Source organism: Mustelus asterias, chromosome 4 (genome assembly GCF_964213995.1).
Source record: "Mustelus asterias chromosome 4, sMusAst1.hap1.1, whole genome shotgun sequence".
NCBI classification, from domain to species: domain Eukaryota; kingdom Metazoa; phylum Chordata; class Chondrichthyes; order Carcharhiniformes; family Triakidae; genus Mustelus; species Mustelus asterias.
Window position 1 is genome coordinate 148,885,766 of NC_135804.1, and position 26,017 is coordinate 148,911,782.

Below are 26,017 nucleotides of genomic sequence, written 5' to 3' on the forward strand. Positions count from 1 at the left end.
GAGAATGGGTGTAGAATGTGCTTCAAAGTGATGAGAGAATCAATACAATTTAATCGAGGATTTGTGTTTGGAGAGGGTCTTTCACTTTCTAGAAAAACGGCTCAACTCTTGACCTAAGGTGGAAAAAAAAACAGAATTTGACACCAAGCCTCATAAGGTCATCCCAATATTTTCCAATACCGGAGGAAATTTCTGCGAATCTGGTCCAGGAAGTCAGACACGTTTCGAGACAATAGAGGTTGAGTGAGGTGATAGTATGTAGAGCTGGATGCCTTCAGTGTTACATAGAAAGGGACGTGTTGTCGGATGAGGTCACTGAGAGGGCAACTTGTGAGTGAGAAACAGGAGTTTGGGACCAAGTCCTTGAAGAGAGAGGCAATGATCAGGTAGAGAAAGAGTTTGCGCGCATGTTTAAGAAATATACCTCGATAACATTACCATATATTAAATAGAAACCTTCAGGAGAGTTTGGCTACTTTTTAGCCTCCAGAGTAGGTGGAATTTGGAGCTAGGTTAGATCTTAGATGTAGAGATAGACAGTGATGAACCCATAGTCCATCTTGTTCCTCAGTTCATGTTGTCCCCAATCCTTGCTTGATTGATTGATTGAGTTGATACATCTAAAGAAGTATCTCCGAAATTCTGATAAGTCAAAGAACAAAGAACAAAGAACAATACAGCACAGGAACAGGCCCTTCGGCCCTCCAAGCCCATGCCGCTCCCTGGTCCAAACTAGACCATTCTTTTGTATCCCTCCATTCCCACTCCGTTCATATGGCTGCCTAGATAATATCGGAGAATTTTGGATGAGTAGTCTGATGGAACAGTGGCAAGTCAAGGGTGCAGGACAGCTGGTGGAGATGTCAAGCTATTTGACACTGAAATATCTGTTAGAAGCTGACACCATGATTGCAGATGATGACACAAAGAGAGAGCATATAGTTAAGGAAGAGCAGGAGTTGTCGATAGTTCCTTGGAGAGTTCCAGAGGGGGTCATGCAAGGAGAAGGAGAAATCATTGTTGGAAATGCCACATTTAATTTGATTTGATTTATTATTGTTACATGTATTGGTATACAATGAAAAGTATTGTTTCTCGCTTGCTACACAGACAAAGCATACCACTCATAGAGTACATAGGGGAGTAGGAAAGTAGAGGGTGTAGAATATGATATTACAGTTATAGCTAGGATGTAGAGAAAGATCAACTTAATTGTAATAACTCCACGGAGGCGTAAGTCCTGTCACCAAGTTACTTTATTTGCACCATACATCTGTACACAGCCAGCTCTCCAGTTGCTCCCTGCTGAATGCAGGCTGGGAGTCTGACACACCTGCTTTAAATAGGGAGCATGAGGCTCCCTGATTTAACCATCAATTAGGACTCATCAGGTATATCTTTTAAATACCAAACAAATAAACTAACTCAAATTAACTTTGGGACAAATTAAAAGGGGTAGCTCCCCAAAAGGAGGGGGAACAGCCCGAACAAAAAACAAAGTACAAAGGAAACTTGAAACATTAAATCAAAAGGTGATTATCAGGGTCGATAATACAACCCAGCCCCTGTGGTGGCCAGCGGGTGCGGAAGGCATCAACTGCGCCCGTGGACACCGCATGCTCCCTCTCCAGGGACACCTGGCCGTGAATGTAGCCGCGGTAGAGGGGCGGACAGTCAGGATGGACGACCCCGTCGATCGCCCGCTGCCTAGGACTCATCAGGTAGTTCATACTCCAGCAAGCCAACCTCATTAGCCTGGCTGAAGTCATCACATTAATATAAGGTAGGTCAATTCAAAAGTCTGATTGCAGCATGGAAGAAGCTTGACTTGGTTGGTATTTGTTCTCAGACTCTTGTATCTTTTTCCCAACGGAAGAAGGTGGAAGAGAGTATGTCCAAGGTGCATAGGGGTCCTTGATTATGCTGGCTGCTTTTCCAAGACAGCGGGAAGTGCAAACAGAGTCAATGGACCAGAGGCTGGTTTGCGCGATAGATTGGGCTATGTTCGTAACTCTTTGTAATTTCTTGCAGTCTTGGGCAGAACAGGAGCTATACCAAGCTGTGATACATCTGGAAAGGATAGTTTCTATGGTGCATCTGTAAAAATTAGTGAGAGTTGTAGCGGACATGCCGAATTTCCTTAGCCTCCTGAGAAAGTAGAGGCCTTGTAGGTAGAAAGGGTAGAACTATACAAGGTGGATGACCAGAAGAGGTGTTAGAGGTGGGTGGCTTGTTGAATTCTGCTGAGATACATTAACTTATTACAGAGTGGAAATTAAACCTGGTTTAGTCTGTGCAGTAGATAAGTTTGACTTGCATCAAAAACGGGTATGTCTGGGTGGGAGATAAATTGAGAGTAGCAATGGTAGCCTCATGGAGACAGGAGAAACACTCTTGCTCCTTCCACTTCCACAAAATATAACTTTGAAAAAGTCTGGTCATGACTTTCATGCAGCCTTCAATGCTTCCTTTCACAACTGCTGGTTTGGCCATTCAAGCTCTCAAACAACAAGAATGAACAGCTCCATTCATCTGAAACTAAACTTGATACTTTGCTAAATGAATTTACAGACTCTTTTCTCCCTTGGAGAATGGTATACAGTGTTGCAGGATAAATAACAACATGTTGAACTTCTCTGTCGTGAACACTCCTATGACCAACAAGCTCTGGAGTGGGACCTGAACCCTGAGCCTTCCAGCTGAGCGGCTACCAACTGAATCACTCAGGCTCATGAAACATGACGTTGGGGTCCTACAATCAACTTAGAGCCTTGGATTGTATAAAGTAAAATATACTTGGTTTAGTGGATAGGTAGCTTGCCCATTTATATGCCTTAGACAAGCTTTGGACATCAATGGGTGGTCAGGGTGCCACTTCCAATTTTCAACAGATTAAAGCTGAACATGAGTTGAGTTTTTCGCCCGTGGCTCAAAGTAATACTGGGCAGTGCACCATAGTACTCCCCGAGCAATTATTCATGAAGGATTATGCACTTTCACGTGTGAATGATAAAGTTACTTTCATACTTAGGAGAAGTAAGATAATTGGCGTATGTATCTTTGCCAAACAGATGGCATATTAAAATACATTCTAAATACATTGGACCTATTACAAAGAATTGGTAAAGTGACTTGCATGCTTGGGGAATGAGTAGAGCTTCTCTTGCCTGTCAATCAACTTGATTTGTTTTTCTGCAAGTGATAGCACACAGTAATTGATGGCCTACAACTTGACAATAGCTACATTTTCCACTTGGAAACAAGTTTTATTTAATTTTTTGTGATTCCTTTTTCTAATTTAGGTATTATAAGTCATTAGCAGCTTTCTGCATGATGCAGATTAAAGAGAACAACTTTTAAGTTTACTGATGACACAAATCTGCGTGAGGCTGGTGAAATATGTGGCACAAATTGATGCGATTTAATAGGATTTGAAGAGGGTCAACACTTGACTGGTCACTGAAAATTTGTACATTAATGTGGATGAATACAAGGTGACACATCAAGCAATGAACATCATCAACTCTGACGGGAAAACAGAGCAGCTGAAGCTTGAGGAAGAGGGAAGAGCAGAAGATTGGTGGATGTTAATGCACCAGTCTTTGCAAATCCATCTGTAGCACGACAGAATAATGAGCATCTGGCAAACTGGATTCCAGGAAGCACAGGCAGTGAATAGGGCCACAAAATATTTTAAGAATGTTATGTTACGTACAGCTGCCCATCTAACTCACCAGGACAATGTATTCACCAAACTAAGATTTACTCAGGGACCAGGTACATCTCAGATTTTTCTGGCATTAATTTTTTTTATTGTTTTGTGGGATATGGGTGTCGCTGGCTAGGCAGGCAATTGTTGCACATCCTGAATCGCCCTTGATAAAGTGACGTTGAACTGCCTTCTTGCAGTCAATGTGATGCATGTACACCCGCAGTGCTGTTAGGGAGGGAGTTCCAGGATTTTCAGCCAGCGACAGCGAAGGAACGATGATATATTTCCATGTCCAGAGGGAAGCTTGCAAACGCTAGTGTTATCATGGCCGAAATTTTACTGTCCCGCCTGCCATGGGAATCGAAGCGGACATGGGGTGGACCATGGAAACGTCCGTTGATCTTGAGTGGGATTTTATGGTTTCGGTACGAAGAAGGCCGTAAAATCCCGCCCCATGTGTCTGCTGCCCTTGTCCTTCTAGGTGATAGAGGTCATGTGTTTTTGCTGTTGAAGGAGAGTTGGCGAGTTGCTGCAATGCATCTTATATGTGGTCCACACTTTTGCCACTGTATTTTGATGGTGGAGAGAATGTACTTTTTATGATGGTTTAAGATATCAAACAAGTGGTCTGCTTTGTCCTGAATGATGTCAAGTTTCTTGAGTCTTGCTGAAGATGCACTCACCAAGGCAAGTGGAGAGTATTCTATCATTTATATATTGTACAGATGTTTTATCTATTTGGCTATCACTGCAACACAGTGAAATTGTTTTTGTACTAGCTTCCTAGAACTGAAATGTATTTTAGGAATATTGGCCAGGACTTTCTTTCTCCCTTCAGGGATTATTGCCGTGTATTATTATTTCCGTAATATTTCTCATAGTAGATGGACACAATTATGTTGATCATATCTCCAAGTACATTGCTTGGTACGTTAGTGATAGACCATAGTGAAGCCTGGGTGGGGTGAGAAGATCAAATGTACCATCCTCCTGCCCTGACATGAAACAAAACCAAAAGAAACAATTCACTCTGAAGCTATAAAAGATCTTCTGAGTCCCATAAAGAAACTTTGGACTCACCTTGCCATCATGGAGGCCTCTTGCTGCCCCAATTCATACTCCCACCTACAGCCATGGTTGTGTTTGTGCCAGGTGCATGCAGAAGTTGGGGATCTGAATATTAAAGTGAGGTCTGGGATGTAAAGTCTCTTCAGACTTCAACATGCCAGCATGGTACCTCTTGCATTGCCTGGTCCCATCCAAACTTAACATTGGGAACGTTGCCTGCATTTCCCATCAAATATGGGTAAGCACTGTTCAGATGTAACAATTTGCTCTGACTGATAGCAACTAATTTACTGACAAATACATGGAATGCCCAACACACAATGTCTTGTTACCTCAGATACTGGAATGCATTAAAAGCAGTTCAGAAAAAGTTTACTAAAGTTTATTAGTGTCACAAGTAGACTTACATTAATACTGCAATGAAGTTACGGTGAATAGTGGGGGAGGGGGCCGTGATCAGTCTGGGTGGCAGGGATCGGGGGTAAGAGGGTCAGTAAGGGGATAAGAGGGTCAGTAATGTTGGGGGGAGGTGAGGCAATGCCTGTGGGGGCCAGGGGGAGGCATTATCCAGCCCGGGAGCGATGTGGCAGGAGAGCCCCATTCTATCATTTTTTTTCTGCGCATGCGCCGTTGGAGGCACCAATCGGAGCTGTGGGATTTAAGGCGCATTAAGCCCCACCTACAGACTTCTACAGCGCGATTCAGAATCGCTGATATTTTTTCAGGCAGAGTGCGTATGGGGCGCCTGAAAACGGGTCTAAAAGTCGGATCTGAAACACTCCCAGTTTCATGTCTGCCCAGCATTTAGAATCAAAATGGTAAAATAGGGCCCTGTGTCTCCTGCCAATGTAAGCTGGCCATGCAAAATGGCCGCCGATACCCATGTGTACTTGTCTATGCAGGTGTAGGCTATCACTGATGTCATTTGCAGGACACAGTGCTGGTTGGATCTTATCCAGATGCCAAAGTCATTTGTCTACCTTGAGCCCTGCCGTGAGCACGCAGCTGGATCACGACCTCCCCACAGTGTCCAAGGATCGGGATGGGGAGGGAGGAGAGATTTCTGATACAACGTCCATGTCCTGCATTTGATTCTCTGGAGCTTCTTCCTGGTGACAGGCCTGGGTTAAAGGGGGGGAAGACTGTGGAATGGGAGATTCAAAAACTGCGGGGAGGCCGCGCGCCAGCTGCCTGCCCAGCATGGGGCTCGGAAACCGGGTTAATTATCCGAATACCATCGAACTTGAAGAAGTCCTGGAGCTGCAAACGTGGGATATGGAAAAAATGTCCGAGAATGTATTAGAAAGTTAGTGATCAATAGTTTTTCCTCATGATTCATTCTCCCTACAGACAACTGACAGTTTAATTAAACATCCATCTAACCTCCAAAGGTTTGCATGCAATAAGTACTTTTAAACAAAATACTTTGACATTACATAAAACTTTATCTAAAAAGGAACACAATGAAACCATTTGAAATTTTCTCTTTAAAAAAAGCATCCTTAAATTATGCAGCCTACTGGAAACTGTGCAAAGCTTGAATTCGATCAATAATGAGCCCAATAAGAAGTCTCACAACACCAGGTTAAAGTCCAACAGGCTTAGTTGAAATCACAAGCTTTTGGAGCGATGCTCCTTCATCAGGTGAGTGTAGAGGTAGGTTTCACAAGCATGGCATATATAGACACAGACACAATTGCAAGTTAATGCGAGTCTTGCGAGTCCAATGCCGGCATCTCCTCATCAATAATGAGCCCAAGTTAATGTACATGCTAGGAAAAACAATACTCAAGATAGGGATATTAATACAGCAAATATTGATGGACACCAGAAATGTGATGCCAAATATAAGCTCCAGACAGATTTGAACATTGAGGTCTTTCAAACCTGTTGTATTCCGGACTTGAAGAAGATGAGGCTTTTTTAAAATCACTGCCTTTAATAATTGTTTGATAAGTATCTTTGATCGTGGTCGCTGCGTATTCCATCACGTCACAGAGTAAAACAGTACCACTGCACACGCACAACATTGGCCTCAAACATAGTCTTTATCGAATGGTAAATGCTTCTGATCACCTAATCATACTCTGCACACCACTAGGGGTCAGATGACTGGGAAGCTGTAGCACCAAAGACAAGAACCAGATTAGTAAGATTAGTGAAAGAATTTCCTCAATGTCATTTGAATGCACAAGAGGAAGTTTATGTGTAGTTTGAAAATTTTGTTGAACAAAGTTCCTTTTTTTGGAAACATATTGGGCCGTGACTTTCTCAAAGTGGCAATCAGCATTGCCCCTCTGTGCCCAATTACCAAGGCCAAAGTTCTCCTGTAGCTGATGCGCCCGACCCTCCAACGCAGGCCGGGTGTGATCCAGGCTGTGTGGCAGTGAACTGCACTGAAGTGCAGGAGAGGCCAAGTGAAGGAGGAAACCCCCCCCTTTTTTCTGGCACTAACTGCCGTGAAGCAGATAGGTTAAAAGGTGAAATTGACAGTCCAGTGAGAGGGTAAGTGCCAAAGGTAAGTGGATAGGATTTGGGGGCGGGATGGGACATTATGGGGCATTGCAGGGGCTCGGATATCTGCTTGGTGGGAGGTTGGCCATCGGGGGGGTTGATCAGACATCAGGGGGTCGTGGAAGATTATACATTGTGCAGATGGGGGTCTCACATCTGGAGGGCTTGTGGGGGTTGGACATTGGTTGGGTGGGTGGTGGGGGTGTGCGGCCATCAGGGAGCATGTTGGACATCTAGGGTGGGGTGGGGGGTGGGGTGGGTCAGACGTTGGTGAAGTGAGGAATGGACATGGCGGGGGCGTTTTGAGGTTGGGGGTCGTAGTTGGGGTACATGGATTAGGGCATCTGGGGAATACTATGGGAAGGCTAATTGGGGTTGGGGTAGTTCTGTAGAGGGGGGGGGGTTGCCGGGGATGGGGGAGTCCCCTTGGGGGACTAGTCTTTATAATAGTTACTCAGAAGTTAGAAGAGGTTTTAATTCTTCTAACTTGTTCTGGGCATCTATTTGTGTAACAGCCAAAACCATCCAAAGTTTGGGATTTGAATCACATTTTCGGATGGTTCCCAGCACGGGCATTTGCCTTGGGGAAGGTAGCATTCCTGGGCAACTGCCGTGCAAACCCTTCCCTTCGAAGTTTAGAAAGGGTTTTCCTAGTACACAGTTGGGGTAACCCTGAATCTAAAGCTGGGAAGGTTGGAAGTTACAGACCCATTATATTTTTGTTCCTTTTTCGATTAAGGTATTAAAATATTAAATGACAAAACAATTAATGTGTTAATTACTGCAATTGGCAAACAGCCAGAGTAAAAACAGAATATTTATATTTCTTGCAGTTCTTCTCCAGTGATTCTTCCAAATCTATCTTTGACGTTAATCACGCGAGCTGATTTATCAACATTAATACAATCCCAAAATAGGTAGCAGTGGAAAACCAACAGCTTGCGAAAATCCCGAGATTACAAGGATTCATTTTTGCTTTTGAAGATCAAGGACACTCCTCAAGGATGCCACCGTCCTTCAGGATTTGATTGAATTAGGCATCAAAGTAAGACTTTAATCTTAAATCCCACTTTACAGTGAATTCTCTGCTTGTCTCACAATCATTGCAACGCAGAGCTGTCTGCATCAAGAAACCATTCAGGACCACAGAATGGGTACCTTCATCTGCAACAATACTTTCTTAAATCAGCTGTCCCAGCTACGAAAATTACTTATTCCATCAACTGTTTTCCCCAGGCTTGTAATTTAATGGAACCTGAGCTTCTAAACTATTTAAAATATGTATGAACGAAGGAGGATATTCCTGGGTTGGGCACAATGGGGTTGCGCTCTGCACGTGACTTTATTTCGTGACACTGTGGCACATGGGAGGAGCAGGCAATCAGAGGAGAAGTCAGCTACAAACTGCTCGTGATCTCAAAGGGCATTGTATTCTTTGAGGGCAGCTCACTCCTCCGTCTCACTGTGTCAGCTGGGAAGATTCATCAGGGAAGGAGAGGAAATGTGATCCTGCTACCTACATTTTAAAAAATCTTACACGGGTCCAAGTGCCTCTGTGCCCATAGCTACTGAGTTGAAGGCATTTGGTCCCTGTGAGATTTTGCAGCAATGTCATGCGTGGTTTTATTTTCACAAAATAAAATTTGCACTGATTGTCATTTTGGCTTAATTTTAGGGGGTTACATAGAAACATAGAAGATAGGAGCAGAAGGAGGCCATTTGGCCCTTCGAGCCTGCTCCGCCATTCATTACGATCACGGCTGATCATCCAACTCAATAGCCTCATCCTGCTTTCTCCCCTTTGATCCCATTCACCACAAATGCTACATCTAGCCACCTCTTGAATACTGTACTGTAACCCAACCCAACCTGAATTTAAATGATTTAAGAACTGCAAATGTTGACATTTCTCAGCCTTCCAGTTAGCAAGAGTCTTCCCAAGCCCTACAAAACTGCCAAACGCATATTTGTTTAATTCAGTGTACAATTAACTTTAAATATTCCAGTTAACCAGCTGTCAATCAGTTAATTATTTAATGTCACCTTGCATTAAATGAATGAAGACGTGTGCCAGCAACTGGACTAAATTGCATACTTAAACGGGATCAGTTTTGATGAAATTAAAATCATACTGTGTAATGGTGAAAAAAGATATGCTCACACTGCTTTGTGAAACTCTTGCTTCACTGTGGCAAGGTGGTTAGCACTGCTGCTTCACAGTGCCAGGGATCCGGGTTCGATTCCTGGCTTGGGTCACTGTGTGGAGTTTGCACATTCTCCCCATGTCTGCGTGGGTTTCCTCCGGGTACTCCGGTTTCCTCACACAGTCCAAAGATGTGCGTGTTAGGTGGATTGGCCACGCTAAATTACCCCTTAGTGTCAGCGCATTAGCAGGGTAAATATGGGTATAGGTCCTGGGTGGGATTGTTGCTGGTGCAGGCTCGATGGGCCGAATGGCCTCCTTCTGCATTGTAGGGATTCTATGATTCTTTTGCCCCAAGGAAGGAAGTTAACCTATTTATTTTAAACAGTTTAATGCTATGGTAAAATGTAGCAAATGAACTTTAGGTGAAAGTTAACACATTCATTATTGCTCATTGTTGTCATCATTGTCGGTCCCTCAAAATGGTGATGATTTGCATCTCCTCAGGTGACTCAGCAGACCAATTCAGGAGCCACAGGTCTTTGGGCAAAGGGCTCAAGAGTTGCCCTGAGAAAAGAGGTTTTCTCAAGCCAGGATTCTGCTCTCTCTCCTTCCACTTTCATTGCCTCCCCATAGTAGGGCTCATGCAGTCAGTTTGTGACTGTGTTGTGATTTGTTGGATGAGGATGTGCTACATGGCATGGTTGGCGGCAACGTCAATTTGTCCCCTTTTCAATTAGGCCTTCGTAGCATTCTTAAGGCATATTTGTCTGGCGCCCTTTGACACTGGGTTCTATCCTTAAATTCTGAAAAGAGCTTCTGCTTTGGAAATTAATTATTTGGCGTGTAGACTGTCACAGGAATGGGAAATTGCAACTGAGTGAGATCAAACAATACTTTAACCAGCTAACCAAAAATATATTGAACTGTTTAAAAATGACCTTTTTTTCTTATAAAGGGCAAGAAAAAAAGCACTGACTAAAGATGGGTGCCACAAGTCACCTGATGTCTGAAATTGTAAATGGACCACACCTGAATAGTTGCTATATGGATTGGACCGCAGACATGCCCTGAAATTTTGCTCATGGAATTTCAAGCCTCGAGGGTGTCAAGATCCACTTCAAAAAGATTGCTTGAAAGACAGTATTAAAAATGAAAAGTGTCAGACTTTAATAAACTGTACTTCTATTAAGACAATGAGGAACTACTAGTCAGCCCAAATGTACAACCAACAAACACTTAAACTCCCTGTGGGGATAAAAGAACCCTATCTCCTGGTGGCTTCTACTATCTTGAAATATGTCAAAAGTTTCTGATGTGATTATTTGTTCTACAACAATAACCACAGCAGACATGGAATATACAATGGGCAGGACTTTAAGATCTGGTTTTGCCAAACAGATACAGAGGAATCTGGAGAAGGAGCTAATGGATCAGTAAGGAATACCTTTCTTATTGAATATGCAGCAAATAGAAGAAACTCCCGTTTATAAATAATTCATGATTCTTTAATCCTTTCTGAAAATGCTGATATCTATTGGAATACAGTTCCATGGTGTTTACAGCCTTCTGGATTCTTACCCAAATGGGCCCTCATCCAATGCTAGTGCTTCAGCAGACTGTCTAACCATGGGAAAGCATTATAGCCAAGACTGTCCGCAGGCAAATTTCATTTTTATCCTCCTACGTAGCCGATTTCAGGCCTTCTTATGGTCTTGATTTCATGCAATATGACTGGAACAATTGATGACAGGAGCAGTGCATCCAAGCCTGAAGATCACTGACAGTCAAGTAAAAGGAATCCGTGACCCTCAACACCGTATCTAAGCTCACAAACAACAAGCATCACAGTAAATGCTAAGGTTTGGCTAATTTTCTTTTCACTCTTGTGAGCCATATTGTCGAATATCCCAGTGTTGATAAACCATACTTTGGGCAAAGATAAAATACATTTTTGAAAGATATGAGAATGGACAGTAATAAGGAGCTGGCTCGATAGCAACACCACATTTCAATCATAGAATCATAGAACCCTACAGTACAGAAAGAGGCCATTCGGCCCATCAAGTCTGCACCGACCACAATCCCACCCAGACCCTACCCCCATATCCCTACATATTTTACCCACTAATCCCTCTAACCTACGCATCTCAGGACACTAAGGGGCAATTTTAGCATGGCCAATCAACCTAACCCGCACATCTTTGGACTGTGGGAGGAAACTGGAGCACCCGGAGGAAACCCACGCAGACACGAGGAGAATGTGCAAACTCCACACAGACAGTGACCCGAGCCGGGAATCGAACCCAGGTCCCTGGAGCTGTGAAGCAGCAGTGCTAACCACTGTGCTACCGTGCCGTGTTCAAACGCAGTGTAACCAAATGTACCTCAAGTTTTCCTTTCTTTGCAGCGTGCTTTTGGTGTCTCCATTCACTTTTCACTCCTTTCCTTTCTTTCGTGGACTAGATTAATTTAGTGTATAAAAATGTTGAACTGTTAAAGTACAGCTGGTGCATCTATATATACAGTAAGGAGTCTATGTTTACCCCAGTCCAACGCCGGCATTTCCACATTGCATCTATATATAGCCAGTCTCTTCCCTTTACTTTCTTGATTTTCTCATTAGTTTCTCTATTACACTCATACATCTTCACGGGACAAGTGAAACAGGCTTGGCAGATAACCTTAGCAGCTCAGTAAGTTCAGTTGCCTACTGGGTAGCTGACATTCCAACATAGTAATCCAGAATTATATAGAATTTCAATGTATTAAAAGTAATGTTGATGTAATACTTATGTCGAGTTCAATGGAGGGAGATTAGGGGGTAATTCTCACTTTAACTCCGGGTAGTAAAATGGCTGAATGGATTTCACTGTCCACATCATTGCGGGTTCCATAACAGATGGTTGGTCCCTTATGCTGTGTTACCACCCAGGCAGCAAAGTTGAAAATTACCTCTGCGCACTCAAGTTGTGAAGAAATTACCTTAACGTATAAATCTCATGACAACATTTCTTAGAAGCAAATTAATTGGCTTCACATAGGATAAAAAGTACTAAGCCTGATGTTACATAGGCAAATCCATACAGCCAAATCCAAACCAGTAAGTGTTCTTTTTTATTCTTTCTTTGCATTTTGCTAAGGTCAACATTTGTTACTCAATGCTCTGAAGTTTATTTATTAGTGTCACAAGTAGGTTTACATTAACACCGCAATGAAGTTACTGTGAAAATCCCCTAGTCGCCAAACTGAGAATTTAGCATGGCCAATGCACCTAACTAGCACGTCTTTTGGACTGTGGGAGGAAACTGAAGCACCTGGAGGAAACCCACACAGACATGGAGAGAATGTGCAAACTCCACACAGACATGTGACCTAAGCTGGGAATCAAACCCCGGTCCCTGGTGCTGTGAGGTAGCAGTGCTAATCACTGTGCCACCTTGCTGCCCGATGCTCTCTTTTATTCATTCGTGGGACATTGGCGTTGCTAGCTGGCCAGCATTTATTGCCCATCCCTAGTTGCCCGAGGGCAGTTGAGAGTCAACCACATTGCTGTGGCTCTGGAGTCACATGTAGGCCAGACCAGGTAAGGAGGCAGATTTCCTTCCCTAATGGACATTAGTAAACCAGATGGGTTTTTCAAACAATTGACAATAGTTTCATGGTCATCAGTAGATTCTTAATTCCAGATTTTTTTTTATTGAATTCAAATTCCACCATCTGCTGTGGCAGGATTCAAACCCGGGTCCCCAGAACATGATCTGAGTTTCTAGATTAATAGTCTAGCAATAATGCCACTAGGCCATCGCTTCCCTAACTATAACTGCTGTGACTGTCCTTGAGAAGATCAGCTAAGCTGTTTCATGGGGCTACTGGTTCAAATTATAAGGACACCAGGACAAGTGTGTACTCTTTTTCTGAATATAAATGAGCCCATTTTGAGTCCAGTATCATACTCCTGTTAACTGAAAATGGTAGTCCGGCTAGACTTATGATTCTGAGCTAATAATACTTCCTGGGGTCTTTCCATTTACATCATGGAAGCGTGGCCCTTACACAACTGTAAACCAAGACTGATGGCATTCACAAGGAGATTTGCAGTCTGGACTCTGCTGAAGGAGAACAGTATGTGCCAGACAGGCTGCGACTGGCAGGCATTGTGCAATAAATGTTCAATTGACCAGCCAAGATTTTTATACTAGAGAATATAATTTGTTTACATAAAGGGAAAACTCACAAGAATGAACAGTGCTGTTTGTAGAACAAGCCATTAGGCACAATGGACTGTTTTCTTTTTTTTCCCTCTAAAAATATGATTAATTACAGTTGTACTTTTAGCAAAGATATAAAACTGAGCTATCCAAGGTCATTGGCGGACTGAATGTCCTAATGTGGTCCTGCCCATTGACCGTTTCCAAAGAAAACTGAAGATTAAGAAGCAAGTCCCCAGCAGTAACTGAACACGGCAATGCCCCAAGGCAGACTTCATGCAATTCTTACTCTTAATCCCTTGTTTCTTTTATTCTTGACACACAGCCGAAAATAACAAAAAAGAAATTAAATGGAAAAAAACTCAAGTTAATGATATTTATTCAAACCAACATCAGTCCGGACGAGTTCCGCTCCAGTTAATCTAATTGTTTTCTTTGTAATTTTGTTTTTCCTTCAATATTTGTGATAAAATGTTTACACAAACCAGTAAGTGCTACTTAAGGAAGGAATTGAAGAACCATATGCTTCATGTGATATATAACCTTACAACTGCAGTAAGCATTACATAGATGTTTATAATTCAAACACTAAAACTAATGATGCATCTCGAATTTAAATGCTCAAAACCTTTTGCACAATTTCTAATTGTTTATAATTTGTATTCCAAACACTTGCTGATAACAGCAGAATGTAATGATCTGCCTTTAAACAGCTAGTTGCTTTTTCAGACAGAACAACAAACATGCTTTATCCAGTGATGCAAAACAGAATTGTGTCCTGAAGATAAATATTTGAAACTTCATTTAAATTCATTTCCATCGTGCTTTCCAGCCTTTGTTACTATTTCCCTATTCCAGTTATTCTGTTCCAAGCAGTGATGGCACAATGGCGTCAAGAATCATTAATTGCTTAGTTGGAAACTGCGATGTTAAGGGAACTCTCCCCCAGAGCAGACCCCAAGTGGCTGAATGTTTTTGACAGCTGCTAGGTAGTCTGATCAGGTGACCTAGTACATTCTGAATTTCAAGCCTCAATTGTCTCAAGAATGATGGCTGTGGCCAGGAACTGAATGTTCAAGGGGAGCTCACCGGCTCTGGACCAGCCCAACATCAGGCTGTTCAGGCAACCTCCTAGTTGGAGGAAGCTTGTCTCCTCATCTCCCATTTAGAGAGGGGGAGGGGCGGGAACTGCAGGGACAGCAACCCAAACACTGCTTTCCTTCGGGCGTCTTTGGCAGCTGAATATTTTTAAGGCAGAGGTAGATCAATTCTTGATGAAGGGGGTGAAATGGGGGGTGGGGGGGCTAGGGCGAGGTTACAATCAGGTCAGCTCAAGATCTTATTGACTGGTGGAGCAGGCTCAAGGGGTTGAGCGGCCTACTCCTACTCCTAATTCATATGACTATTATCTGATGCTAGCCAGAACGTTATAGACCTTGGTTCAGTCAGTTCGCTGATGGTATTTTGGGTTTTGTTGAAGTCATAAGAACCCAGTTACCATCTTAAAGGGACTTACCTAATATCCGACTCTGGACTCCTAGCTTTGACAAAGGGTCATCTGGACTCGAAACGTCAGCTCTTTTCTCTCCTCACAGATGCTGCCAGACCTGCTGAGATTTTCCAGCATTTTCTCTTTTGGTTCCTGACTCTGGATCTCATTTGCTCCACCCAGAATTAGGCCTGGGGAATCATTTCCACAACCACAATGACTCCAGGAATGGAATGCTATTTTCTTATTTCTGCCAGGCAGCAGGGCTAAAATCTCAGCCCCTTAAGTTAAATATTCTTGTGCCATAATGCAGAATGCCACCTTGGATGAAAAGAAGAGGGAAGATCAACCAGAAAGAATTGATTCAGCTGCAACCTCACCTTCACCTTTGAAGTCCAGTCTGCAATAAAGCCATTGCTCCCCCTTCTACCTACCATACACACACCTCCACAGACAGCCATCATATCCACTCCCTGAAGTCCAAGGGACACACACTTGAAATGATTTAGCAGACAACTGGTTTAGCCATTCACTATAAGATCTGGTTGAACTTTATAAAACACTATTGGGTCCTGCTCTCATCTGTTTATTATTCCAGGATTATTCCACTCATTATTCCAGGATCAGGCTGAAATGTATTCTTCTCCTCTATTGCAGATTGTCAACCTGAACACCTGTAATGGTCCTTTTGGGGAAATACCTATGTTTTATGCTGGGGGAGACTGTCCTTTATGTTTCTCTGGAAGATGATTTTTTGTGGAAAATAACTTGCTTCCAGTAACTGATCATGTGACCAAACTACATGGGAGATAAACAGTGGAAAAGCAAAGAGGTAAACAAGAAATTAGGGTGGAATAGATTCCTGTATATGGTGCTATTTTTAAGCAGTTTAGTTTTGAACAATCTGGTGCCAGGGAACACCTCTTTCAAACAGACTTCCTTTGAAATTCTATGTGCTGGCTAAAAGGGTTTAAACCTATTGATAACTGAAGGACTATACTAACCGTAAGTTGAACTTCTTAGATAGCCAAGCTGAGAAGCGAGAGAGAGTTCCTATATGCAAGACTCAAGTGTTAAAGAACATTAGAACCAGAAGTGGTCTGATCTGAAGTAACTATGCTTAACACGCCAGTGGTGCCTGTGTTGAACTCAGGTGTCTACAACCATGGGATGGTTGGAAGAGCTTTGACGGGTAAACCTTGTTGGAAGGAATCGAAAGGCCCAAGAAATCTCAATCCTGATACAAATCTTTGAAGTTGTACTCTGAACAGGTGGGTCCATCTCAATCCGAAATGCTAACTCAGGCTGGGATTTTCCAGTCCTGCCATGGGGAATGCAATTGACCAGCCAAGGATCCATTGGCTTATGATGGGACCATTAAGTTCCTGTGCTGGGCTGGGCCAGAAAATCCCAGCCTTGGCATCTCTCCACAGATGCTGCCTAACCTGCTGGGTATTACCAGGTTCTTTTTGTATTTCAGGTTTTTAGCATCCATGGTATTCTGATTTTGTACAAATATCTCCTTAAGTGGCCCAGGGTCATATTTCATTTTATCATGGCCATGTGAAACATAGAATCATAGAATTCTACAATGCAGAAGGAGGCCATTCGGCCCATCGAGTCTGCATCAACCACAATCCCACCCAGGCCCTATCCCCATAACCCCATGCATTTACCCTACTTAGCGCCCCTGACAACCCACATAACCTGCGCATCTTTGGACTGTGGGAAGAAGCCAGAGCACACTATGGGATGTTTTATTACATTAAAAGTGCTTTACAAATATAGGTTGCTGTGATTGTTAAATCTCACAGGATCCAGGGTGAGGTATCTAAATGGATACAAAATTGGCTTCTTGACAGAAGCCAGAGGGTGGTTGTAGAGAGTTGTTTTTCAAACTGGAGGCCTGTGACCAGCGGTGTGCCTCAGGGATCAAAGAACAAGAACAAAGAACAATACAGCACAGGAACAGGCCCTTCGGCCCTCCAAGCCCGCGCCGCTCCCCGGTCCAGGATTGAATCCTGAATCCAGGATCCCCGCCCAATTTTCCAGCCTATCTACATACCAATATCCTATCCACCGAGCTGTCCCTCACAGCTACGATGCTTTGTTCATTACAACCTATTAACTCACCCCCACCCCCCCATTCCAGACCATGTGATCTCCAGGGAGAGGCGAAAACCCAGAGTGAAAAACCCCAGGGCCAATATGGGGAAAAAAAATCTGGGAAATTCCTCTCCGACCCCCTGAGGCGATCGAAACGAGTCCAGGAGATCACAATGGCCCTGATCGGAAAATGCTTCCCAACCCTAGTCATTTCCACTTCCACGAACACCATATGAATTCCCTGCCCCCGAGACAGGTTCCCAACTATCCGCAGTCTCGCTCTGTACTGGCACCAGCAAGATGATAGAATGAAGCCTTGAAACGAGAAACAAGGAACAATTAGCCCGCGCCGCTCCCTGGTCCAAACTAGACCACTCTTTTGTATCCCTCCATTCCCACTCAGTTCATATAGATGTCTAGATAAGTCTTAAACGTTCCCAGTGTGTCCACCTCCACCACCTTGCCCGGCAACACATTCCAGGCCCCCACGACCCTCTGTGTGAAATATGTCCTTCTGATATCTGTGTTAAACCTCCCCCCCTTCACCTTGAACCTATGACCCCTCGTGAACGTCACCACCGACCCGGGGAAAAGCTTCCCACCGTTCACCCTATCTATGCCTTTCATAATTTTATACACCTCTATTAAGTCTCCCCTCATCCTCCGTCTTTCCAAGGAGAACAACCCCAGTTTCCCCAATCTCTCCTCATAACCAAGCCCCTCCATACCAGGCAACATCCTGGTAAATCTCCTCTGTACTCTCTCCAAAGCCTCCACGTCCTTCTGGTAGTGTGGCGAGCAGAGGCTTTTCACTAGCCTACCATGAGGGACTTTGTCAAACGCTTTACTAAAGTCCATATAGACAACATCCACGGCCCTTCCTTCGTCAACCATTTTGGTCACTTCTTCAAAAAACACCACCAGGTTAGTGAGGCATGACCTCCCTCTCACAAAACCATGTTGACTATCGTTAATGAGTTTATTCCTTTCTAAATGCGCATACATCCTATCTTTAAGAATCTTCTCCAACAACTTCCCCACCACGGACGTCAAGCTCACCGGCCTATAATTACCCGGGTTATCCTTCCTACCCTTCTTAAATAACGGGACCACATTGGCTATCCTCCAATCCTCTGGGACCTCACCTATGTCCAGTGACGAGACAAAGATTTGCGTCAGAGGCCCAACGATTTCACCTCTCGTCTCCCTGAGCAGCCTTGGATAGATTCCATCAGGCCCTGGGGATTTGTCAGTCTTTATATTCTCTAACAAACCTAACACTTCCTCCTTTGTAATGGAGATTTTCTCCAACGGTTCAACGGATCAGTGCTGGGCCCACTGTTATTTGCCATTTATATTAATGATTTGGATGAGAATATAGGGGGCATGGTTAGTAAGTTTGCAGATGACACCAAGATTGGTGGCATAGTGGACAGTGAAGAAAGTTATCTCCAATTGCAATGGGATCTTGATCAATTGGGTCAGTGGGCTGACGAATGGCAGATGGAGTTTAATTTAGACAAATGCGAGGTGATGCATTTTGGTAGATTGAATCAGGGCAGGACTTACTCAGTTAATGGTAGGGCTTTGGGGAGAGTTACAGAACAAAGAGATCTAGGGGTACATGTTCATAGCTCCTTGAAAGTGGAGTCACAGGTGGACAGAGTGGTGAAGAAGGCATTCGGCATGCTTGGTTTCATCGGTCAGAACATTGAATGCAGGAGTTGGGACGTCTTGTTAAAGTTGTACAAGACATTGGTAAGGCCACACTTGGAATACTGTGTGCAATTCTGGTCACCCTATTATAGAACGGACATTATTAAACTAGAAAGAGTGCAGAAAAGATTTACTAGGATGCTACCGGGACTTGATGGATTGAGTTAAAAGGAGAGGCTGAATAGACTGGACTTTTTTCTCTGGAGCGTAGGAGGCTGAGGGGTGACCTTATAGAGGCCTATAAAATAATGAGGGACATAGACAAGGTAGATAGTCAATATCTTTTCCCAAAGGTAGGGGAGTCTAAAACTAGAGGGCATAGGTTTAAGGTGAGAGGGGAGAGATACATAAGTGTCCAGAGGGGCAATTTTTTCACACTGCGGGTGGTGAGTGTCTGGAACAAGCTGCCAGAGGTAGTAGTAGAGGCGGGTACAATTTTATATTTTAAAAAGCATTTAGATAGTTACGTGGGTACGATGGGTATAGGGGGATATGGACCAAATGTGGGCAATTGGGATTAGCTTAGGGGTTTTAAAAAAAAAGGGTGGCACGGACAAGTTGGGCCGAAGGGCCTGTTTCCATGCTGTAAACCTCTATGACTCTATGACTCTATGATTGTTAATGTTATTGAGGAATTCAACAGGAGGCAGTGGTATGGTAGTATTGTCACCGGACTAGTAATCCAGAGATGCAGAGTAATCCACTGGGGATCCGGGTTCAGATCCCACCATGGCAGATGGTGAAATTTGAATTCAATAAAAATCTGGAATTAAAAGTCTATTGATGACCGTGAAGCCATTGTAAATTGTTGTAAAAGCTAACCAGAGAAATAAATCTGCCATCCTTATCCGGTCTGGCCTACATGGCCTGCAAGTGCAGCAGTCAATAAAGAAGGCATATGGTATGTTGGCTTTCATTGTGAGAGGTTTCGAGTACAGGAGCAGGGATTTGTTGTTGCAATTATACAGGACCTTGGTGAGGCCACGGCCACACCTGAGAGTATTGTGTACAGTTTTGGTCTCCTTTTCTGAGGAAGGATGTTCTTACTCTCGAGGGAGTGCAGCAAACGTTAACCAGGCTGACTCCGGGAATGGCGGGACTGATGTATGAAGAGAGATTGACTAGGTTAGGATTGTTTCTGCTGGAGTTCAGACGAATGAGGGAGGATCTCATAGAGACTTATAAAATTCTAACAGGACTAGACAGGATAGATGCAGGGAGGATGTTCCCAATGGTGGGGGAGTCCAGACCCAGGGGTCACAGTCTGAGGATTCGGGGTAGACCATTTAGGATGGAGGTGAGGAGACTTTTCTTCACCCAAAGAGTGGTGAGTCTGTGGAATTCATTGCCACAGGAAGTAGTTGATGCCAAAACATTTAATGTATTCAAGAGGCAGCTGGATATAGTACTTGGGGTGAATGGGATCAAAGGTTATGGGGAAAAAGCAGGATTAGGCTGTTGAGTTGGATGATCAGCCATAAATGGCGGAGCAGGTCCGAAGGGCCAAATGGCCACCTCCTGCTCCTATCTTCTATGTTTCTATGTGACTCCAAACTTATAACAATGTGGTTGACTTCAAATGCCCTCTGAAATGGCCTAGTAAACCACTCAGTGCAAGAGCAATAAGGGATGGTGAATAAATGCAGGCTCAGCATCCACATCACATGAATAAATTAAAACAAATAAATGAGAACAAGTGCAAGTAGGATAGCATATCTGAATCTTAGCAGAAACAGAAACTAAATTTCAGTGGGATTACTGACCATAATGATTAGCACTGTTGCCTCACAGCACCAGGGACCCGGGGTTCACTTGGAGGATTTGGGGGACTGTCTGTGCGAAGTCTGCATGTTCTCCCCGCGTCTGCGTGGGTTTCCTCTGGGTGCTCCAGTTTCCTCCCACATTCCGAAAGAAGTGCTGGTTAGATGGACTGGCTGTGTTAAATACTCCCTCAGTGTACCCAAACAGGCACCGGAGTGTGGCGACTAGGGGATTTTCACAGTAACTTCATTGCAGTGTCAATGTAAGCCTACTTGTGACAATAAATAAATAAACTTTAAACTAATAGTACTGACAAAATGGAAAACAACAGACAAATGAAAGCTAAAGGTAAAAAATTATTCATTTAACAGCTGAGAGGTTTTTTCTGTATCCTGTCCAGGGGCATTAGTAAGGTATTTGATTTATGGGGAATATTTAAGCCTGAGATTTGTTTGTGCTTATAGAGTACCAATTACTGAGGGAGAGAATAGTTTAACTTTACCTAACTAATTTTATTGAAGATAAACAGTTTAGAATTTAACAGTGAGACTTGTTGAAACAGTGCTAAATTTCAAAATAGAATTTGTATATATAATACGATATATTCTAAAATGTTAATTGGAATACATATTTGGAGGCATTTGGGTTGGAGGCAACCTCTTCTCACAAATTTATTCTTCTCCCCTGATAAAATGGGCTAGCTGACAAGGAACTGTTGGCGAATCAAGACTCCGGCTTTGAAGTAACAGAAAGCCTGGTACAGAAACTCAGCTTCCGCACAATGAGATGTTACTGAGCAACAACAATAGCACAGCAACATTTATCTAGCATGGTAAAACATCCCATTGCCCTATAAGATAATAAATTAGATAAAAATGGGTGCTGGACCAAAGTAAAAAACATTAGGAAGGGTGACCAAAAGTGTGGTCATTAGGTTTAGGTGTTAAAGAGGGTCAGAAGAGAGGTGAAGGGGTTTACAAGGGAGGGGGTGTGGGGCTAGGCCCATTTTTTAAAAAAGTATTTGTTTATATCATGTGGGCCAACATTTATAGCCCTTTCCTAATTGTCTTGAGAAGGTGCAGGTTCAGTCGGCAGTTAGGAAGGCAAATGCAATGTTAACATTCATGTCGAGAGGGCTAGAATACAAGATCAGGGATGTACTTCTGAGGCTGTATAAGGGTCTGGTCAGACCCCATTTGGGGTATTGTGAGCACTTCTGGGCCTCGTATCTAAGGGAGAATGTGCTGGCCTTGGAAAGAGTCCAGAGAAGGTTCACAAGAATAATTCCTGGAATTAAGAGCTTGTCGTATGAGGAATGGTTGAGGACTTTGGGGCTGTTCTCGTTGGAGTATAAAAAGATGAGGGGGGGGATCTTATTGAAACTTACAGGATACTGCGAGGCCTGGATAGAGTGGACATGGAGAGGGTGTTTCCACTAGTAGGAAAAGCTAGAACCAGAGGGTACAACCTCAGGCCAAAGGGACGATCCTTTAAAACAGAGATGAGGAGGAATTTCTCAGCCAGAGAGTGGAGAATCTGTGGAACTGTTTGCTGCAGAAGGTTGTGGATGTCAGGTCATTGAGTGTCTTTAAGGCAGAGATAGATAGGTTCTTGATTAATAAGGGGATTAGGGGTTATGAGGAAAAAGGCCAGAGAATGGGAATGAGAAAAAAATCAGCCATGATTGAATGGTGGAGCAGACTGGATGGGTCGAGTGGCCTAATTCTACTCTTATGGTCTTATGGTGGTGGTGAGCTGCCTTCTTGGACTACTGCAACAAATCAAATCAAATCAAATCAAAAGGGCTGCTGGCAGGGAATTCTAGAATTTAGGCCCAGCCACTGATGAAGTTGAAGGGAGGCGGAGATGCATAAAGGACTGGATTTGGGGAATAACGAGATGAAAATGGTGCAGGTTGGGAGAACAAAATTAATATAGAGATAGGCAAAGCTTTTGGAGAATTTAAATACAGGGATCTTGTCCAGACTGAGTGAAATCAGAGCTTTGGGGTTTGGATTGCATTGCTGTGATCCTCAAGTGCTGATACGGCTGTGAATGCAGAGGATTTATGATGCTCGTTGTGGATGACTCATCACTCGATGCTATCCAAAACGAGGACTTCAAAAGATTCAGTTTGAGATCTGGGAACAAGAGTGAAAATTCGTGCCTTTACTACATTTAATGCTGTTATTTTTCATCTGGGTGATGCAATAAACATATTCATCAATCCATCACAGATCATTATGACTCCTCTATTTATTTTCACTCGCAAAAACCATTGAAGTAACAAAGACTGAAGTTGACAGGGATTGACATTTGATTTGATTTATCATTGTCACTTGTATTACTGTCACATACAGTGAAAAGTATTGTTTCTTGTGCACTATACAGACAAAACATACCGTTCATAGAGAAGAAAATGAGAGAGTGCAGAATGTAGTGTTACAGTCATAGTTACGGTGTAGAGAAAGATTAACTTAATGCAAGGTAAGTCCATTCAAAAGTCTGACAGCAGCAGGTAAGAAGCTGTTCTTGAGTCGGTTGGTACGTGACCTCAGACTTTTGTATCTTTTTCCCAATGGAAAAAGGTGGAAGAGAGAATGTCCGGGTGCATGAGGTCCATAATTATGCTGGCTGCTTTGCCGAGGCAGCGGGAAGTGTAGACAGAGTCAATGGATGGGAGGCTGATTTGCATGATGGATTGGGCTACATTCACGACCTTTTGTAGTGCCTTGCGGTCTTGGGCAGAACAGGAGCCGTACCAAGCTGTAATACAACCAGAAAGAATGCTTTCTATGGTGCATCTGTTAAAGTTGGTGAGAGTCGTAACTGACATGCCAAATTTCCTTCGTCTTCTGAGAAAGTAGAGGCGTTGGTGGGCTTTCTTAACTATAGTGTTGGCATGGGAGGACCAGGACAGGTTGTTGGTGATCTAACCACCTAAACACTTGAAGCTCTCGACCCTTTCATGTTGCAACCAGTGCAGAACAATTAACAAGGCTGTTAAAATGTTGGACTAAAGCCAAAACAGAAGAACGCAGGTCAGTGGAAATCAAACTTTATAGAGTTCTGTTCACAGTTTGAACACTGGGTTAGTTCTGGCCACCAAAGTACAAGAAAACATTAAAGGATTGGGAGGTACTGGAGAGAAGGGTAATGAGGCTCATCCCTATTGTCAGAGAATTGAGTTACAAGACTGGGGACAGGTGAAATATTTGGTCTTGAAAGAAGATAACTGAAAGGTAATCTTACAGAGGGCTACAAAATAATAAACTCTGGGGAAAAAATAAATTAAGAAAATTATTTCAGACTAATGTCAATGTAGGACAAGTGGGCACAGCTTCAGAGTGGTTAAAATGCAAATTCATTGATCAATGTCAAGAGGTTCCTCAAACAAACAGTGATTAATACATAGAACGGATTTTGTGTCAAAGGAGTGTAAACTAATACCACAGGCAGAATTCTCTGACCTTGCCCATGGTTGCATTCTCTGTCCCGCTGCTGGGCACCAGATTTTCCGTTCTTGCTGACAGCAGGGTGTACAAGATTGGAGAATTCCAGCCCACATGCAATTATTTAGAAAAAAAATGGGATGCTACTAAAGGCTATAAAAACATAAGAACATAAGAAATAGGAGCAGGAGTAGGCCATCTAGCCCCTTGAGCCTGCCCCACCATTCGATAAGATCATGGCTGATTTGATAGTGGTTTAGTTCCACTTACCCGCCCACTTATGACAAGGTCACCATAGCTGCATTAACTAAGGTGCTAAATGGTCTTCCTCAACCATTATTATCTCAAGTACAGTAAGTCCTCACTTGCATTTCTGGGGGCAGCACTGCTTCTTCACAGTGCCAGGGACCTGGGTTCAATTCCAGTCTTGGGTGTCTGTCTATGTGGAGTTTGAACCATCTCACTGGGCTTGATCTTACCGCTCATTCACGTCACGCTTCCGCTGCAGCGAAGACAGAGAATTAGACAACAAGCCAAATCTCTGTTCACTGCAGCAGGATGGGAAAATTCCACTGGCGTGGTCAGATAATTCCAGTCCCTGTGTCTGTGTGGGTTTCCTCTTGGTGCTCCTGTTTCCTCCCACAGTCCAAAGATGTGTAGGTTAAGCAGATTGGCCATGCTAAATTACCCCTTAATGTCTCAAGATGCGTAGGTTAGATGGAATAGCCATGGGAAATGTGTGGGGCTATGGGATAGGATGGGGGAGAGAGCTTGATTAAGATACTCTGTCAGAGAGTCAGTACAGACTCAATGGACCAGAGGGCCTCTTCTGCAGGGATTTAGGGATTTTGTGATTCATCTAGCCCGACCATGGTCCTGGTATAAAACAACTCTAAAATGAAATTCACGAGTTTTAACGAATACAAGCCGCATTGACAGGCCAACATTAAAGAGAAACTATTTAAAATGAAGCCATTTAAAAAGGTGACTTACTGAATTCTTTGGGTGGTAAGAAGTCTAAGGTAGTAATTTTACCTTTCACCAGCATGAATTTATGTTCTTGGCTCATTAAAGGATATTGCCTAAGATTCCTTGGTTACCGATTAGTGGAGGGCACAACGGACACAGATGCAACTTAGTCCTAGGTCATTGCCCTGATTACTGACAAGTATTTATTTACAGTTGAAATTAGGGTGGATAAATTTACCCAGGGGAGGGATTTTAGATTCCGCAGAAGCTGAATGGTATTGAACACATGTCTACCAGTAAAATATCAGGAAAGATTGAAGAGGCCACGGCTCTAAAGTAAAGAGAAAGCTGAGAGGTGATCTAATATAAGTCTTTAAAATTATGAATAGGTTTGGTGGGATAGGTAGGAGAGGATGTTTTCACTTGCGAGGAATTCAAAACTAGAAGTCATCAAGATAAGGTAGTCCCTAATAAATCCAAGAGAGAATTCAGGACAGTGATTAGAATGTGGGACATGCTATCACATGGGGGAGGAAAAGGCCTTATGGTATTATCGCTAGACTATTAACCCAGAAACTCAACTAATCTTCTGGGGAACCAGGTTCAAATCCCACCATGGCAGCTGGTGGAATTTGAATTCAATAAAACATATCTGGAATTAAGAATCTACTGATGACCATGAAACCATTATTGATTGTCAGAAAAACCCATCTGGTTCATTGATGTCCTTCAGGGAAGGAAATCTGACGACCTTACCCGGTCTGGTCTACATGTGACCCCAGAGCCACAGCAATGTGGTTGACTCTCAACTGCCCTCGGGCAACTAGGGATGGGCAACAAATGCTGGCCAGCCAGCGACGCCCATGTCCCACGAAT

At 43.3% G+C, this 26,017-nt stretch overlaps 1 protein-coding gene across 1 annotated transcript in view; it reads right to left on the reverse strand.

Annotated features, from left to right (window-relative positions):
- Positions 1–26,017, reverse strand: part of LOC144493069 (calpain-5-like) — a 179,071-nt gene that overhangs the window by 66,795 nt on the left and 86,259 nt on the right. The window lies entirely within an intron of this gene.